The sequence below is a fragment of the Chenopodium quinoa genome, unplaced genomic scaffold, assembly GCF_001683475.1.
Source record: "Chenopodium quinoa cultivar QQ74 unplaced genomic scaffold, ASM168347v1, whole genome shotgun sequence".
Classification (NCBI taxonomy): domain Eukaryota; kingdom Viridiplantae; phylum Streptophyta; class Magnoliopsida; order Caryophyllales; family Amaranthaceae; genus Chenopodium; species Chenopodium quinoa.
In genome coordinates, this window is record NW_018743197.1 from 662,031 (window position 1) to 680,237 (window position 18,207).

Consider the following 18,207-nt stretch of genomic DNA (forward strand, 5'->3'; position numbering starts at 1 on the left):
AAATAGACTAGGTGCCTAGGGTTTGCATGTAACAAGAATTCAATGATCATGTAATACCCGAGATTTTAAAACATGATTTATTATACTCTAATCTATATTATAAGCTTGATTAAGTTTTAATCTCTATTTTGACTAGTAAGAATGTTTTAGTCTTAACTTTTATTTAAGATTATATTATTCCGGAAGCAAATTTTTCAAAGAAAAGTAATTTATTCTAAAATTTATTGCGGGTAAAATGATATTTTTATATTTGGTCAAATATTTAGAGATTTGCATCAAAATCTATATTTTATACGGGAGAGTGAAATGACCAAAATACCCTTGCTTATCATAAGAGACAAACCCCACGTCCCCACCTCTTCCATTTAGCTCTCTTTCTTCACGATTAAGTATTGAATGCCAAATTAAGTTTTGTTTGTTCTATTACTTGTTGCTCAATTTTGCCAACCAATCGAATTTGATTAAATAAGCTTAGCTTAACCTTGAGCTTATCCAACTCCTTCACGGTTAAGAAATAAAAGTAGACAAAAATTGCCTCTTCATGTGCAGTGGTTCCTATCCTTCACGGTTAAGCAAGAAGTAGCTTTAGTGGAATTTTGCTTCCTTGCCATTTGTTGCCTAAAATCCATGATTATCTCTAGCAAAGCTTGATCTTTATCCTTTTCATTCATTCATGTTCTAGCAACCATACTACTCTATAAATATAAAACGCCATAACCCCTACCGCAACCACCTCTACCGTCCTTTGCTCTAGGCGACCAAGTTAACGGCTGCCTCCAACCTTCTCCTCCCTCATTTTATAGCTTCGTGCTTGATTGCCATCTTGCCAAGCCCCTTATTTTTGTGTAAGCCCATGTAAGTCTACTATTTTTTAGGATTAATAATCCTTAACATTCCTTATTGATTATAAAATATAGTAGTATTTGTTTTTCTTTTAAAATGATCATAGTATCATATATGTACTTACGTACTAATATATTTACCCATTTCTAATAAAATGAGTATTTGACTATTTATGTTGTTTTCATACTAAAATAATTAAATAGTATATAGTTTTAATCATTTTCCCAACTCATGCAATAATTTATATTTTTTAAGAGGAATCATACCTCGGAGCTCAATGAGAACGATAGAATAAAGGCTAACAAGAGAATAAAGGCTAACAAGAAGGTTATCAGACTGAGGTAATGACTATTGCTACTATCTGCTATTCCCTTCAAAATGTGTTTATTAAAGTATGATGTTACGATTGAACTGAACGTGATTTATGTCTTTGATATATTTTATGATTTGCGGGATTATAACTATGATTTGTCTGAAATCTTTCCCTGAAATATATGATTTTATGAGAAATCAAAAGAATATTGTAATGATGAGTTTTATGGTACACTGTAAATATTTTATAAAGATATTTTACTATTTTACAAAAGCATTCTGAATGACTGGAATTTCTTGATTTCTATTAATTTATAAGAAAATGTAAATATATCTGATATGATTGAGTAATAGCTCCACTAAGGGCACTGGCCCATTACTATTATGGAGAACTGGCTCCCCTTGTTAGTAGGATACGTCTTACCTCTGTTAAATGTATAATGATTATAATGATTTTATTAAAAAGGTTATGAATGAAGGCTTATTGAAATGGTGGTTTATTACTCTCCCTGATTTATTAACTAAAATGAATTAAAATGATGTTAGGCTGCTAGAGTAGTATGTTATTGAGTCTTCGGCTCACCGTTTTTATGTTTTTCTGTTTTTGGTACTGCTGGAACAAAGGGAACACATAGTGGCAAGGATTTAAGAAGCTCACTAGTTATTTATAGTTTTAAGATGATTTAATAATTAGCAAGTAAGACTTTAGTAAGTTTATATGAAAATAAGATATTTTATTATTAAAGTAGGATTAATTTCTGTATTGGGTAGATTTCTTTATTATATAAACTAAGGTTATTAGGTATGAATGTTGCCTTGTAACTCTCGTGAAGGAGTTACGGCAGTGACGTCTTGACCAAATTAGGTTAATTCCGCTGCTAAGATTACCTTAATATGTGAGTTAGAGGTCGGGGCGTTACAGATCAGTATGATCAAAACCCGAGTTAGCAAACACGAGACCTAGCCCTCTCAAAATCTCCTCTCTCTCATGGCTCTTTCCTCTTCCCTTACGCTAGTGTGGTGGTTCTTGGTGGTGGTGGATCGTGGTGGTCGGTTAGTCCATTAAAGGTGGTGATCGCGGTTTTCCTCTTTCACTCGACCAATCTAGTATTGGTGGACGGCTCGTTCAAAGCTCGAGGACTAAGTAGAGGAGCAACGCTTGGGGCTCTAATCTCTCCTTGATTTGTCAATCAATTGCTACATGGAATTCATGCTTTAAAGGTATGATTATGTGTCTTGTGTGTTATGCATGCGATCTTGAGATTAGGTGCTTGATTAAATATGATTCATGATTTTTCGCTGCATAGTAGCTATAAACTCCTACACCACTCTCTCACGGTTGGGTCTAGAGATAAAGGGGAAGTCAAAGCATAAAGCTTAGGATCAACTCCCTTTAAAGCCATAGTGGATAGTGCCAGTAAAACACATTGAATGGTTATGTGGATAATTGGTCACCATGAATATTAGCAAGTCCGTAGCTACGAACTTTTTTGGTAAAGTGAGTCCGGCCTATAGAGGAGCAAACCTTTCTGCGTTTAAGTACTTGTGCCCCATTGTAGAACGAAGAACAAGCTTCTCCAACGACTTTTCTTTGATGGATAATTGTTCCATCTTTTGTTGCAAGGCTAAAGCTTCGGCATTTTTCTTTTCAGTTTTTTCAAGTTTCTTAATTCTTCTCTCCTTGGCCACTTGAGCCTTTTCCTCTCTCAAGCGAGCAATCTCTTCTTGAAGTTGCTCTATGGTTGACATCGTTGTTGGACTAGAACTTGTTGTACAAGGAAGGTGGTTTGAAAGGGGTGGATTGTTTTATGGTAAACGTAGAATGCGAGCGCCCGGGAGACTTTGTTCCCATGCTTGAAAACCGACCCTAAAAGACGTACGAAAGGATAAGTAAATCAATACGCTTGTTTAGGAGACAAAAGAAGAGGAAAGAATGCAAGATATATTCGAACGGATAACATCACCTTTAAACAATTCTTCAATGAAGATATTGTTTGAACGAGCCAATTTGTTTCTCGCAAAATCAAAAAGACTCGTAACAGTAGGCGCACGCAAGTAACTAGGATGCGTGCGGAAGGCGCGTGCATCTTAATCTCTTGTGCTGGTTGTGGTCGCGTAACTCAATGAGTTGCGTACGCAACCTGCTCTTTCAACTTTTTTATAAAAAAATGCGAGCGGTTTTTTTTTTTTTTTTGGATTTTTAACTCTTTTTTTCAATTTTTTTTATGTTACCCTTTGAATATGACTCAAAATTATGAATAGACAACTTCGTAATTGGGAACCTAAACCAAACTAAAAATAAAAAAGAAAAAAGCTATCTTAACACATCACAAACAGTCATGTTAATCTTATAAGCATACAATAATTCAAGGTTCACGCAATGTCACTCTAAGGTCATAATCTTGGGTGTCCAAAGGTACCATGTCTTAAGGAACAATGCACAATCCAATCACTCAACGTGTTGACTCATGACATAGCCCTCCCAACATTTTGTTGGCGATATGGGTGGGATGATTGTTATTGATTTCGAGATAGAAGCCTAGTGCTGGCAACCCCTAGTCAATGAGCCAATCCCTAAAGGTTAAAGTGTGCTATGATTATGCATGATGCAATGTTGCTTGTTTGATTTTTACTATTGTGAAAAAGGAAGATATTATGCGTTCGAGTCTCGCTCTCTAACTAACACTACTAAAAATTAATGTTTTTGTGACCGCCTCTAACGATCGCAGAAAATAGAAAAAATGGTTGCAGTTTGTAATTGCGACCGTCAACGGTCGTAAAGGGGTGGTCGTTATTTACTTGATCGCAAAAAATTATTACGACTGTGTGACGGTAACAGATTTATTGCGACCGTTTTTATTATTTTCAACGACCGCAAGGAAACGGTCGTAAATATGAATAATTGCGATTGGTAAAAGAAGCGGTCACAATTTTGGAAATTAGTGACCGCTTTTGGCCGTCCTAAAAGTTAACAAAAAAAAACAGAAAAGAAAGAAAATACACACCCACCCCTACTGTTCACAACCACTTCTCACACCCAACCCAACTCCACCCAAATCTGAACTTCCTGTACTTCACAGCCTACCCCACCACCATTGCCCACCCTAAAACACCACCAATCACCACCCTCGCCAGCTTTTAACCACCTTTACCCACCACCACCACCACCACCCTTCTTTAACCCAAAAAAAAACGTTTAGATTTATCAAAAGACTAAACTCACAAAAAAACAAACAAAAATTACCCGCAAAGTTTCGAACAAAAATTACACAAATCGAACCAGAATTTGAACAAAAATTAAATCAAAATCAACAAAAAAAAATTCGAACATAATCAAACACATAAAAACTAACAAAAATTTGAATAAAATCGAACAAAAACAAACCCACAAAAAACTAACAAAAATAAAATAAACCCACAAAAATAAAACCCATAACAAACAAAAATCACACAAATTTCGAACAAAAATCAAACCAATACGAACAAAATCAACAAAAACCAAGGAATACAAAGTCAACGAAAACCCTCAAAGAATATTAACAAGTAAATTCGAAAACAAAATCAACAACACCACCTTAACCCATCCTTAAAAATCGAACAAAACAAACGAAAACTCAAAATCAAAATCACACCCAAAATAAATGAAATTCGAACAATTTAAAAACTCAAACAAATTTGGAACAAAAATGAAAATAAATACAAACAAATAAAATTTTTGGAAAAAAAACACCATACCGTTCCTAATACGTCTTCCACTTCTTCCTCTTTGGGGTTATATGATTAAATTCGACCACAAAAACTCCAGATCTGGAATTTTTATGGTCGAATTTGACCATGAACACCAAATTCATTTTTTTCTCCAATTTAGTACAGAGGGAGGTGAAGAGCGTGAGAAAAGAGAAGAAAATAAGGTTACAAATAAAAAAAATTCCTCCAATTTAGTACAGATTCGAAATCATAGAGGCATTTTTCAGGATTTATTTTAGGAGTGCGTGTGTGTGGTGATGAGTAGGGTGGAGGAGAGAGAGAATTCACGAGTAGTTTGCTTTGTTTGATTTTTCGGCAATGAAAGTCAGAAAATAGGAGATGAGAGTGAAAGAGGAGAATGAATTAGAGAGAGGAGGAACTTGAGAAAGAAGAGAAAAAAAAAAGAGGAGATAAAGAAAATAAAGGAAGAGAGGCTGTGTAAAAAAATTAGGGTTAGTGTGAGTTGGAAGTTGGAATTCCTTTTATACCTTAATTTTAAAAATTAATAAAAAAACAATTACGACTGCTAAAACGGTCGCAAAATTAGAAATCTGCGAGCGTTTCAGAGGCGGTCGCAATTTTTTATTTTTTTATTTTGAATTATTTTCCTTATGGTTTATTTTTTATAAAGAAATTATTCAAATACCATTATGATATTTAATAAGTAAAAAACAGTCGCAAAATTACGACCGCCTTAAAAACGGTCGTAAAATTGCGACTGTCTTTAAATCGGTCGCAGATTTCTAATTTTGAGACCGTTTTAATGACGGTCGTAGAAAAACGGTCGCAATTTGACTGAATTATAGTAGTGTAATCTTGTAACCTCTAAGTCCCCAATGGAGTCGCTACTGTAAGGAGGGTGTTCCCATCGTAGGGGATCATTCTCCTTAGATGCCCATGGCCCTTTAAAAGCCTAGGACTTTACACTTGTTAGGATGTATTAGGATTTGAACTCTTGATTTTTTGGGAGACCTTGAATTAGAAATGATACTCTCATCACCTTTTTTTGTAAAAAACTAGGAGTCACCAATGAGTTTTAGGAACACTCATAAACCTTATTCATGACTTTCTCCCAAGTAGAGTTCAAGGGATAATTAGCACGAATCGTATGTTTACCCATTCCCAAATTGGTCTACATTTACCAGAAAAGAGTTCGGGAGCGAGGGTACTAAAATAACGTTCCTTTTAGGGCGGAATCGCTATTCTAGCCCTAGTTACAACCTCTACTAGCTCTTCCTTTTTCACAATTTCATTACCAAACAATATATGCAACGTGATACCTAAAACTTAGTTAGTTGATTTTATTTACACGTATTGATCACGTAGGAATTACATTTCAAAGTCGTTATTCTTTATTTAATTCAAATACGTGAGAAGAACAAAATAAACAAGATTCGCCTTGGCTTAAGAGATCACTAAACAATTAATTATTCAATTTTATTCTTATTTAACGCAAGATACTATGTGGAATTGATTAATTAGAAATCTGTTTAAAGTGATCAATCAACACTAATTAATTAATTAAAGTTATTTTAAACAATAAAAATAAAGGTGATTGATCTAAGTGCTCGGGAATTTACCACTTCTCTTTACTAGGTTTTCGTTTAGAACACTTATGGACTTCTTCTTGTTCGAGAACCTCCACCGTGGTAACAAATATTAAAGGGGGTTAGTGCTTAAGACAAGAGGGTTTGGTAGCACACAAGTTCACAAGATTTCTGCCAGCGTTTTAGGTTAAATTCTATCTTTTTGTGCCTCGTATTAAGCCCCTATTTATAGGGAATGGGTACGATTAGGGTTTTGAACATTCTAGTGCATTAGGTGTCGCGCGCATCTGAATAGGGCAGCCCAGCGCAAAGTGAATTAGTTGCGCTGCTCAGGCAGCGCGACTGTTTGTCTTTCGCACGATATTATGGTAAGATTCGATTTCATATTTTTATTAAATTCTGAACTTCCGCAAGCGCATCACTAGCAGTTGCACTGGGCGTTGCACGCAACCTAGTGCGTTGCGCATGCCAGACCTGCGTGACTCATTGAGATGCTCGCGAATTTATTTGCGACAACATTAATTTTAACCTAGGCGCCTCTAAATCCATCATTTTTAAGGTTTAAGCTTTGGCTTAAGCCTAATTATTATTGGGCTTAGTTGATTGGACCTTAATGCTGTGGTTTTGGGTTAGGCTAGCTTATTTTTATGTTCATGCAATTCAATCAGTTATCCATAAGTGTTCCTCATGGGAATATTTCAAGCATCCCACACTTGAGCCCCACTGTGATCATACACTTAAGCATGGTCCCGTCATTCCATAAGCAATGCCTGAGTGACGCGTGTCACTGAGCCTAAAAGGCCTTTGGGCATCTCTTAGGGTGACACGTGTCGCCCTCTTAATGGTCCATGATGGATCATCAATCATCTCAGAACAGGGGAATGCCTGTCTACCACGTGTCACCATCTCAAAGGTCCATATGGCACCCCTTCTAATGACACGTGGCGGCTTCCGATTGGGCCACCTGGCCGGGTATAAAAATACCCAAATCAACTTGTACGAGGGGTGTACTACTTTTTGAAACTTTCATTTCTATTGCATTTGTTTCACCTAAAGTATATGTTCCATTGGTCTGTAGAGTCATTTAATAAATTACTTGAACTTCTAATTAATGCATTTCCCATTGTTAAGGAGTTTCCATCGTTCTATTATGAAGGCATGAAGATAATAAATGATTTAGGGTTAGGATATGAGAAAATACATGCATGTCCAAATAATTGCATGTTATATTGGGGCGAATTTGCAAATAAAAGTGAGTGTCATACATTCCATACATCAAGGTGGAAAAGTGTGAAAGGAAAGGAGGGTGATGTAAAAGAAAAAGGAAAAGAATCATGTAAGAAAGGCGAGGCAGCTAAAGTAATGCGGTACTTTCCCCTTATCCCTAGATTAAAGAGGCTATACATGTCATCTAAAACTGCAGAGGACATGAGATGGTACTTTAATCGTAAGGATGATAAGATTCTACGACACCCTATTGATGGAGAGGCCTGGAAAAAATTTGATGAAAAATATACAGAGTTTGTCGTTGATCCTCGCGGTGTTAGATTAGGCCTAGCGAGTGATGGTTTTAATCCATAGTCGGTGGTCCTCCTTCCTTATAATTTACTATAATGGATTTGCATGAAACCATCATCCTCTATTCTTTCTATAATTATTCCTGGTAAATTTGGTCCCGGTATGGATATTGATGTGTACTTGCAACCACTAATCTATGAATTGAAATTATTGTGGGAAGGTGTTGATGCTTTTGATTCTTATAGTGGAAGCAACTTCAAACTGTGAGCAGCCCTACACTCTACTATTAATGACTTTCCTGCTTATGCTATGTTGTCAGGTTAGAGTATGAATGGCTACAAAGCTTGTCCTTCTTGCACTCATTCTACTTATTCAGCTAGATTTGGTGGCAAAATTATCTACCTTGGGTATCGAAAATGGTTGCCTATTGATCACCCATATCGTTCACAAGATAATTTGTTTGATGGGAAAGAAGAATATGGTATTGCTTCAATTCGTACCAGCGGGACCAAAGTTTTGAAGCAACAAGAAGGGGTAAAGTATGTATATGGGAAGACAAAAAAAAGTTCCTAATAAAAAGAGGGAAAAAAAGCTGCTAATAAACTTGATGATGATTGCGATCCCGATGGTGATGATGTTCTTTGGAAAAAGAAAAGTACATTTTTTGAATTAGAGTATTGGGAGCATAATCCTCTTAGACATAATTTAGATGTTATGCACATTGAAAAGAATGTGTCTGATATTTTATTAGGAACTCTTTTAGATATGGATAATAGTAGGGATAATGAGAGTGGCAGAGAAGCCCTAAAGAATTTGAATATAAAACCTCATCTAGGGATCAACCCTCAAGGTTACATCCCAGGTTACATCCCACCGGCTGCATACACCATGTCTAACGAGGAGAAAGAACGATTTTTGAAAGTCTTGAAAAAGATGAAAGTTCTTGATGGATATGGATCTAATATGCAAAGATGTGTGAATCTAAAGCAACGGAAACTTATTAATATGAAAAGTCATGGCCATCATATTCTCATGAAAGATATCCTCCCGGTTGCTTTAAGGGCGTTGAATGCCACAAAAGTTATTGACTTGCTTGAGGAGCTGTCTGACTTTTTTAAAAAGATATGTTCAACTGCTATAGATACAAGAGAATTAGATACCATTCAATCAAATCTCGTTTTGACTCTTTGCAAGTTTTAAAAAGAATTTTTACCAATATATTTTACAATCATGGTTCATCTACTAATTCATTTAGTGGAAGAGGTCAGCCTAGGCGGACCGGTTCATTATAGATGGATGTATCCTTTTAAAAGGTACCTATTATTATTATTATTATTATTATTATTATTATTATTATTATTATTATTATTAATTTTTTTATTTGTATTATTTAATTTTTAAATAACAATTTTCCTTATTCTTTCACATTCACATACAAAATTGTTACTATAATTCAAGGTACTTTGCCTTTTTAAAACCTCATGTGAGCAATAAAGCGCAACCTGAAGGATCTATAGCGGAAGGTTACCTTTTGTGGGAGACAATTGCATTTTGTTTGAGATATTTAGAAAGTGTTGAAACTATGTTCAATAGACCTAGAAGGAATGAGGATGGTGTATCAAACATTGACAACTATTTGTATAACTCTGGTGGTCGTGTTGTTGGAAAGAAAGAAAATGTTTGTTTGGATGATAGAAGTTTAAAGCAAGCTCATCGCTATGTTTTACTTCATTCTGATGAACTGACCCCGGTGCTCAAGTAAGTAGCATTATGTGTTTAGTTAAAGCGTCCAATATATACTTTTTTACTAACATAAAATTTACAATTTCGATAGTGAGTTCCTAAAACTAAAAAGGCAAGAGAATGACGTTGGAGGAAGTCAAGCTAATGAATCTATTAAAAATAGTGGATAATTGATGAATTTGTAGATTGGTTGCAAAGCCAGGTCATATGCTTTTACAATTTGGGTCTTTTATTTCATATACAACTTTCTGATTCTAACTTTATTATTCTCGAATTATAGGTCCATAATTTAGATAATAGCACGATAGAAGGAAAGTTAAGAAAAGCCTTAGCCGGTGGCTTGAGTAACCACGGGAAAAGGATGAATAGTGTTATTATCAATGGTTACAATTTTGATATTGTGGATCGTGAGCGATTTCGAATAACTCAGAATTCAGGAATCATGGTGGAAGCAGAGGGTCACGAATATTATGGAAAACTCAAAGAAATTTTGGAATTAGATTATTATGGTTCTTATAAGGTTGTATTGTTTCGTTGTGATTGGGTCGATATCCGTAGGGGTATCAAAACAAATCCGAATGGAAGTGTTCGTATCATTTTCTCAAAGTTGATGCACATTGGTCGATTTTTGCGTGATGATCCATTTGTTTTCTCATCTCAAGCAAAACAAGTTGTTTATATTAAGGATGAGATACAAAAAGGGTGGTGTCATGTTGTGAAAACTAAGCCTAGGGACTTGTTTGATATACTTGAATAATTTGTTTACGACTTTTACAATTTATTATAGATTTGAGTTCATAAATTTGGATGGGTGTGTATTTTTATATTTCATTTAGTTATTCTAATTCATCAAATTTTGCATTTTGTTTACTTAATTTCTTATTTTATGGTACTAAGTAGTATTATCGTCTTGGTTTCTTATTGGTCGAATAAGAACTGAAATATAGAATTTAATTCAGATTTAAATACCAGAACTGAATTTAGAGCCGAAATCATAACTGAAATCCAGAACTAAATTCAGATCTGAATTCAAGAACTGAATTTCAGAACTTAATTCCGAACTGACTTCAGAGCTGAATTCCGAACTAAATTCATTGCTAAATTCAAGAACTGAATTCAAAGATGATCTTCCGAACTAAATTCAAAGCTGATCTTCAGAACTGAAAATCAGTTGTGGAATTCAGTTCTGAATTGCAGCTCTGAACATCAGAACTTAAATCAGAGGTGAAATTCAAAATGCTTGTGTGTGTGATTATATTTCAGAGCTTGTGTGTGTGTGTGTATCATCATATTTTGTCTTTTTGGTCAAATTTATTTCTTGTATGACTCTTCTATTTCACAATAAGTGATGTTGCTGTTTGTGATGAACCCAAAATTAATTCTGAAGTGAGTTGCAGATTTGAAGTTCAGAACTGTAATTGAACTAAGTGTTGCTGTTTAGATCTTTATATCAGTTTATTTTGTATTTCAGTTTAGATCTTTATATCGGTTTGTTTTGTATTTCAGTTTATGCCTTGTCTTTATATAAGTGTTTATATACTAATGTAGCTTATACTATGGTTTTATTAGGTAAAAGATGACTTATGGAAGCAAGAGAGAAAGGGAAATACTTGCTGCCACATCTAAGTCACATGATCCACTGTTAGCACATTCACCAATTACAACTAATGCAATACTTCATCTTCTACTGAAGTTGTTTCATAACCCACTAAAAAACAAGCTACTAAGTCACCACAGACTGAGGTACTTAAGGATGACAAATGGGGACCTTTTTCTCCACCCATTACCACTACAAAATCTGATCAACAACCACCTAATAGTTTAGGATCCATTTCGAAAAACCCTCCTGGTTCAACATCGAGTTCAGTCAAAGAAGCAGCTACATCAGGTTATCAGAAAAAATATCCAGAAAAAGTCTCACCTAATATCGCACCTAATATTTCACAATCAAGTAGACCAGACTCATCATTGAACTACCTTTCTACTTCTCATAAACCTCTCGAGCAACCTGTGAGACGAGGAATTCAGAACCTTGAGACTGGTGCTGTTAAAACTTTACCAACAGCTCCACAGACTAATCAATAACGACAAAAAAGTGGAAAAGAATAAGAAAAGATCCCAAAACAATCTAAGTCTTTATGACCAAAAGCACTTCCGGATTGGCCTCTAGACATAGATTTTGACGACAAGGAGGAGGTTCTAACCACAGGTAAATATTTCCCATTTAAATTAGTACTTTAATTTTTTAAACTGATTATTTCTTTTACCTTACTTTTTGTATTTAAATCAGATGCCAATGGTAATACTACATTAGTAAGTAGTATAATTCTATCAATTGACGTTTGGAGTAATAATGGCGTCCAATACTATGTTGAATTCATTGATCTATGCCAGCAAATTACGAAAGGTGGACATATTTTGGTTAAATTCATTAGTATGATTGCAAAGATGGAAAGTCGTTGCCCAGTTGGGGAAAAAGATTGGCATGCAATCATTGGCAAAACGTGCAACATCATAATTTAGCTTATAGAAACCAACAGAAGGGGCTTTCCATTTGTTGCTTACTGCAACACTCGAATGTACATGAGTAGAGCTTGCATTATTGGCTTTGCATTATAGGAGTGTAAGGGATATCTAATTATTATTCACTAAAATGGCCTGTCTTTTGATTCTGGCCAGAATCATAAATTCTTGCTTACACTTGTTTTTTTGTCCTTGTAGTAAATTAGCATTTGCCTTGGATGTGTCATTTCTAAATTAACGTTTTTCTTTTAGTGAAGCTTATCAATTAGATTTTAATTTTTAATAATTGTCATCCTTGGATCCTTCTATCACTGACTTTTATTTATTTATACTTCCTATCCTCCTCAAATAAGCTAGGTCTGAGACAGAGAGTAATTTTTATTATAATCTTCCTGAAAATAAGTGTCTTTCACCAAGATGAATAAATTTTTTTTTTTTTTTTGAAGAAACCAAGATGAATATAGTTTTTGCAATTCCACTTGTGCAATGTAGAATGGGATTTCTAACAGGAAGGCCGTTAATGATGAGTGTAGTCTTTTTTAGCTATTTGCAAATATGTACAATCTGTTATAGATTGGGCTTTTCATTCTTTTAAGTAAGTCGTTTCTCTAAACAAGTGTGTTTGTTTTTTTTACTGTACTTGTTGCCATGTGTTTATATTTTTTTGCCAACTTCTTAGTAGCTGGTGTAACTCAGTTAGGAGGTTGTTCTATCAATGTCCATGTTTTGTGGGTTATGGTGGCCAAAGAGAAGATATTGTGGCAAAATGCTTTTATGGAGAATCTATGGTGCTTGTGTTTATAATAGAAAATGTTAGGAGAACCACTTTGAGTGATGATGTTTATAATAGAAAATGTTTACTTAATTAGCTATTTTTGTGGGCTAAGACAGCTGGGGAATTTAAGAATTACTCCATGGGGAATACTCAACGAATATGGGCGAATGTATGATCTATTTTTTACTGTTATGAGGACAATTAATCCTCTGTAGTCTGCACTTACTGCTGCTCATTTATAAAATTACTCCCACTACTTATTTATAAAATTACTGATGTTATGAGGCCTAATTTACAGATGTTGATGCACTAACTAAGATGCTCAAGGATCCAAACGATCATTTGAAGACATACTGCTGTTATGATGCACTAACTAAAATTACTATTGTAGCTGATAAGCTTGCTTTTATGGGAAGAACAAAGTTCAAAGCAGGAGAATGTGTCCCTTTTACTTACCCTCCAGCAGACTGCTTTGACATTTATGCTACTAAAATACCTGATATGGCTCCCTAGTCTTCGGTTGATCGTTTTAATCCAGTAGCTCCTTTTGCTAACCTCAGACTACTGAAAATTTCCTAACTACCAGTCAGCTACTGCAGTATATTTGTATTACTTCATAAGTACTCTGAGTGGCTATCTTTTGCCATCAGTAACTCTATGATCTAATATATTGTGCTCCCTTTTGTGTTTTTTAATTTACAGATTTATATATGTACATTGTACATAATTAATTGGACCGAGATTAAAGTATAATGTCCGTATATTTGTCTCAAATCGATTATGAATATTGAGCCTATATTGTGTAATGTACTAATTTATACTTTGTATTTTTTTTTTTTTTTTTTTTTGTGAAGATTGGAAAAGGCAATGTAGGAGCAACAAGAGAATAGGCCGGGACACTTGAGCATCAACAAGCGACTAAATCGTCTATAAGGCCATCATCTATCTATTTTGGTTTTTAGTCTTATATTAGTGATGTATTTATTTAGGGACAAGCTACTATAATACGCGACTTTTTTTTAATAATTGTGTTGACGTTTTCTTTTATAAATTTGGTAATTAAATACGTACTCTTATTATTATTGATTAATTATTATTTTTTTCTTTTTAATCTAGTTATATAGAATATTTGTTTATTTTTATTTTAATGTTATTAATTTAATTTCATTTATGATAAATTTATATAACTATAGTGTATGTATGATGGTAATAAAAAAAACTTAAAAAAAATTCTCGACGCTTTTTAATGTCTACATATTTGCACATTTTCAAATTTCAAAGAGTTTCCCACCATACCATAGGCTGACACGAATAAACATAAGACAACAAAAAGTGTCGCTAAATTTGAGTATGAAGACAGGTAAAAGCGTCGCTAAAAAACTACACACATTTGGGATAATGCGCGAAATACATAATTTGCGACGCTTCGTATATTAGTTAGGAAACAAAAAGGCATCGATATTCTCGACGCTTTTTTATGTCCCTGAAAATTTTCGACTCACGTATTTTCGACGCATTTTAGCAGCGTCGAGAAATAATTTTTCGACGATTTTTAGCGTCGATAAAAGGCCTATAAAGCATCCAAAAACACGCTTTTTGTAGTATTATGTGGATTAGCTTTAATGTTTGATTCAATGTGCTAATTTAATATTGTAGACACCCATTTGTGTCTCCCCAAAACCAAACACGGTGATGAGTATCTTTCACGTCGAATCATAATCTAATGAAGTGAAAGTGTGGAAAGTCTAGTGTTACGGTTAGTTTTTAATTCTTTTCTTTCTCTCTGTTATTGAAAACCTATTTTAAGAAAACAGACAATCCAGTTTGGTTTGATCCATAGCAAGGGTCCAATAATAGTGTAGTTGGATCGGGCTTGAAAAGAGCTTTCCAACGATATATTATAAGCCCAATTCCGAGGAATAATGAGGAAGTTATGGCCAAATTACTAAACTGGGCCCGATTTAATATTTATGTGCGGCTTAATGATCTAGAGGAGGGCCTAATATTGATTTATCATTCCTAATGCAATTAGAATTGATTTTAGTCTTCCAGATTCTTCTAGAAGATTCTTTTAATTCCTAATTTAATTATCATCGATAAATTGACTCTAGTTTACTTTTTAGAGTTTTAATCAGAATAAAAGAAATGTTTTTAAGGAAAATACGATTTTGCCCTTTTGTACGGCTAAATTTTATCGAAATTAAGAAAACGCATGAAAACTGTTTCTAGTGCCTGACAACAGCATTAGCGCCTGGCGCTAATGTCTGGCGTTTGGCGCTAATTCGTTTTATGCTCTTCGAAACTCTGATTCGTTTTGTTATCCATCCGACTGATTTTCTCTATAAATAGCCTCCTAAAACCTCCGTTTTCGAAAATCATCAACAACTCTGTAATTCTTTTCTCTCTCTAAGCTAAAGCTTATTCTCTCTCTCTCTCTTTTCTAAACTAGCCTTTTGCACACAAAATTCCGCATTCACAAGATCTAAACACACCTAGCCCAGTTCGAAATTACCTTCGCCCTAAACGTGAAAGGTTTTAATTTTTGAGGGTTTGGTCCCAAATCTCTATTTCAATTGTTTAATTTAATTGTTTGTTGTTTATTATTTTCCTTGAAGTTACTAACGTGTGTATTTTTTTATTAGAAAGAGGTACGAGGCATCCAAGTAAGTGCTTTAATTGATTTTATTGATATTATGATATGGAAATCATGTCTAGGTTGTTATTATGATTCCTAGTATCATGTTAGGATGCTTGATATTTTGAATGACAACAATGATACCTAGTACTATGTTTAGGGTAATAACTATAATTTCTAATATTGAATATGCTTATTATGATTCCTACGATGCTTCCTCTTTTCTTTCCTAATAGCATGTTAGTATCATGTTAGGGTTAAAGTTTTGATTTTTATTGTTTGGTGACATGCTAGGGTTTGTTATTAATCTTGTTAGTATCATGCCTAGGATCTTGCTATTATAATGCTTTAACATGATGATCATGATTATTTTAATTATTATTATTATGATTATTTTTATATTATTGTTTATGATGATTATGTTTCTTGATTTTATTTATTGTTATTGCTTGATCACACCTTTTAAGAATGTTTAAAGGAAATTGGTACTTGTAATCACGCTTAATAAGATAAATAATAATCTTGTTTAGGGTAAATATGATTATAATTCAAGTGATCGTCAATAATAGTTTTGTTTGTGCATTAATATTCAACCAACATAGATAAACAGGTTTAGGGTAAACCTATTGATTGCATGTTAGTCAGAAAGCGCACATGAATACGATCAGAATAAAGTAGAGGCCTATTATTAGGGCAGGTTCAATCTCTTTTAGGTTGGATTTTTACCTTCATCCCTAAACTACCAGTCATGGTTCCAGACCTATTGGAGTTGACGATCTCCTGGATCGTTAAAGGGTGTAACTTTCACCTCGTGAACGGTTTACAAGTTCCTAAAACTTGTTGGCGACTCTTTTTCTCTATCTTCTTTCCCTTTGGACGCCACCGTACTTAAGTGTATGATCACAGTGGGGTTCAAGATAGGTGTAATGCTTGAAATATTCCCTACAGTTTTTGGCGACTCCACTGGGGAGGATTTCTATTTTAATTCCTAAAATTTATTTTGGCAATGATTTAGAATGAGTGGATGAGACTCGAAAAGTTCTAAATATTTCATGTGCGTAATTTTGATTAACATTATTGTCATATGCTTAACAAGATCTCATTGGAAAGACCATCCGTAATGAGTTAAAAAATAGGAGATTTTACACGTAGGAAATTTGAGGATTATCTTTCACAACTAGGACCGAAATAATGTTGCGCGAAACTAGAAAATTTTGTCGAGCATAGAAAGCTGCTGAGGCATGTAGGAACTAGCGTCAGAAAACAAAGTCTAGCGCCGATGATTTGACTCTGGCGCCAAGTGACATCTTCTGTCGCCAGGCGCCGAAGCCAAATCTTGGCGCCGGCCTCTGTTCGCTGGCGCCAAGTTCTTCCAATACCGAGCCAGAAATATGCGTTCTAATTTTGACCAGTTTTTAGCACTGTTTGCTCGATCCTACTTCTTGATTGAGTTTTTCTCACTTTTTTTTAAACCCATATGTGTTCTACATATGTACATAGCCCTTTAGGAATTCATGCTCCGTCTACTTGATTGAACGCTCTGTGCAATAAAAGGTACATCCGAGAATGTGGAATTCACCAAACAATGGAAGCGAGTTTCTTTTCAACTTGCGGTGTCCCATCCACTCGCGCCAACCCTTTGAGGTAAGACTTCTGCGCGGTGCATATGGACAATTTACCATGGACCCTCTTTGACCAACCCATATCCCGAACTTTAGAGAACTAGAGCCATGGTTAGGTTGCAAACTCATTGCATCATATTGTGCCTACTTGACTAATTGTGCATTATTTGTTGTGCATACTCTATGTGTTTTTTCCTAACCGTTTGTTTGACTTGTGTTAAGACTAAATAAACTGATTAATGACTAAAAGAACTTTGCCTAATTAATTAATTAATTAATTAATTTGAGTAATCAAAGTCTAATAATTTAATCAGAGTTGACTTAGTAAGACTTTAGGCATACCCTGTAGAGTAATAATACGGAAAGTAGTTCCAGATTAACGTTCCAGCAATGGCGCCGCAATTTGGACTGCAGCGCCACTCTGTGGAGTGTAGCGCCTGGCGATAGCTTTGTCGTCTGGCGCTACACTGCACAGTGCGGCGCCAGTCCTGTCCTTTTGGCTACAGTTTGGTATGTTGCTCGAGTCATCACTTTGTGTCTAATTAAACAGTTTGCTAATCAACTCGATTATTTTTATTAATAATAATACCTCGTTAAGTCCTTAATTGAGTATAGTCACATAGTCTAGCCACATGGTCTTACACAAGAGTCTTAACATGTCACCTACACTCACTAGTCTTAGCACACACTTTGAGTATATGTCACCATGACCATGCCTTAGGTTCATGCATGAGGCGGTTCTTTCCGTCACTTGAGTTGGGGGTACATTCTATTTCTAATTTCTTCATGTCTCTCCATCTACATCATCTTTCTTCACATCAAAACCTTCATTCTTCCTACCCTCTTCCATCTTTGCAAGTTGAATAGAGTTTGAGTCAAATAATTAACAGTCGATATCCCTAATTTCCCTTTCCACAGTACTTGGTCAAGGAGAGAAGGGCG

At 34.8% G+C, this 18,207-nt stretch overlaps 1 long non-coding RNA gene across 3 annotated transcripts; it reads left to right on the top strand.

Annotated features, from left to right (window-relative positions):
• Nucleotides 1–441: 441 nt before the first annotated feature.
• LOC110733192 lies at nt 442–14,111 on the top strand. 3 transcript variants are annotated; one of them, XR_002513577.1, is made up of 4 exons: nt 442–855; nt 1,099–1,184; nt 11,280–11,919; nt 12,001–12,509. It is a non-coding gene; the product is annotated as an uncharacterized LOC110733192 (long non-coding RNA). The 3 variants fall into 3 exon arrangements; XR_002513576.1 differs by lacking the exon at nt 12,001–12,509 and adding an exon at nt 13,863–14,111 and having other exon boundaries at nt 443–855; XR_002513575.1 differs by lacking the exon at nt 12,001–12,509 and adding an exon at nt 13,307–13,769 and having other exon boundaries at nt 443–855.
• The last annotated feature ends 4,096 nt before the right edge of the window (nt 14,112–18,207 follow it).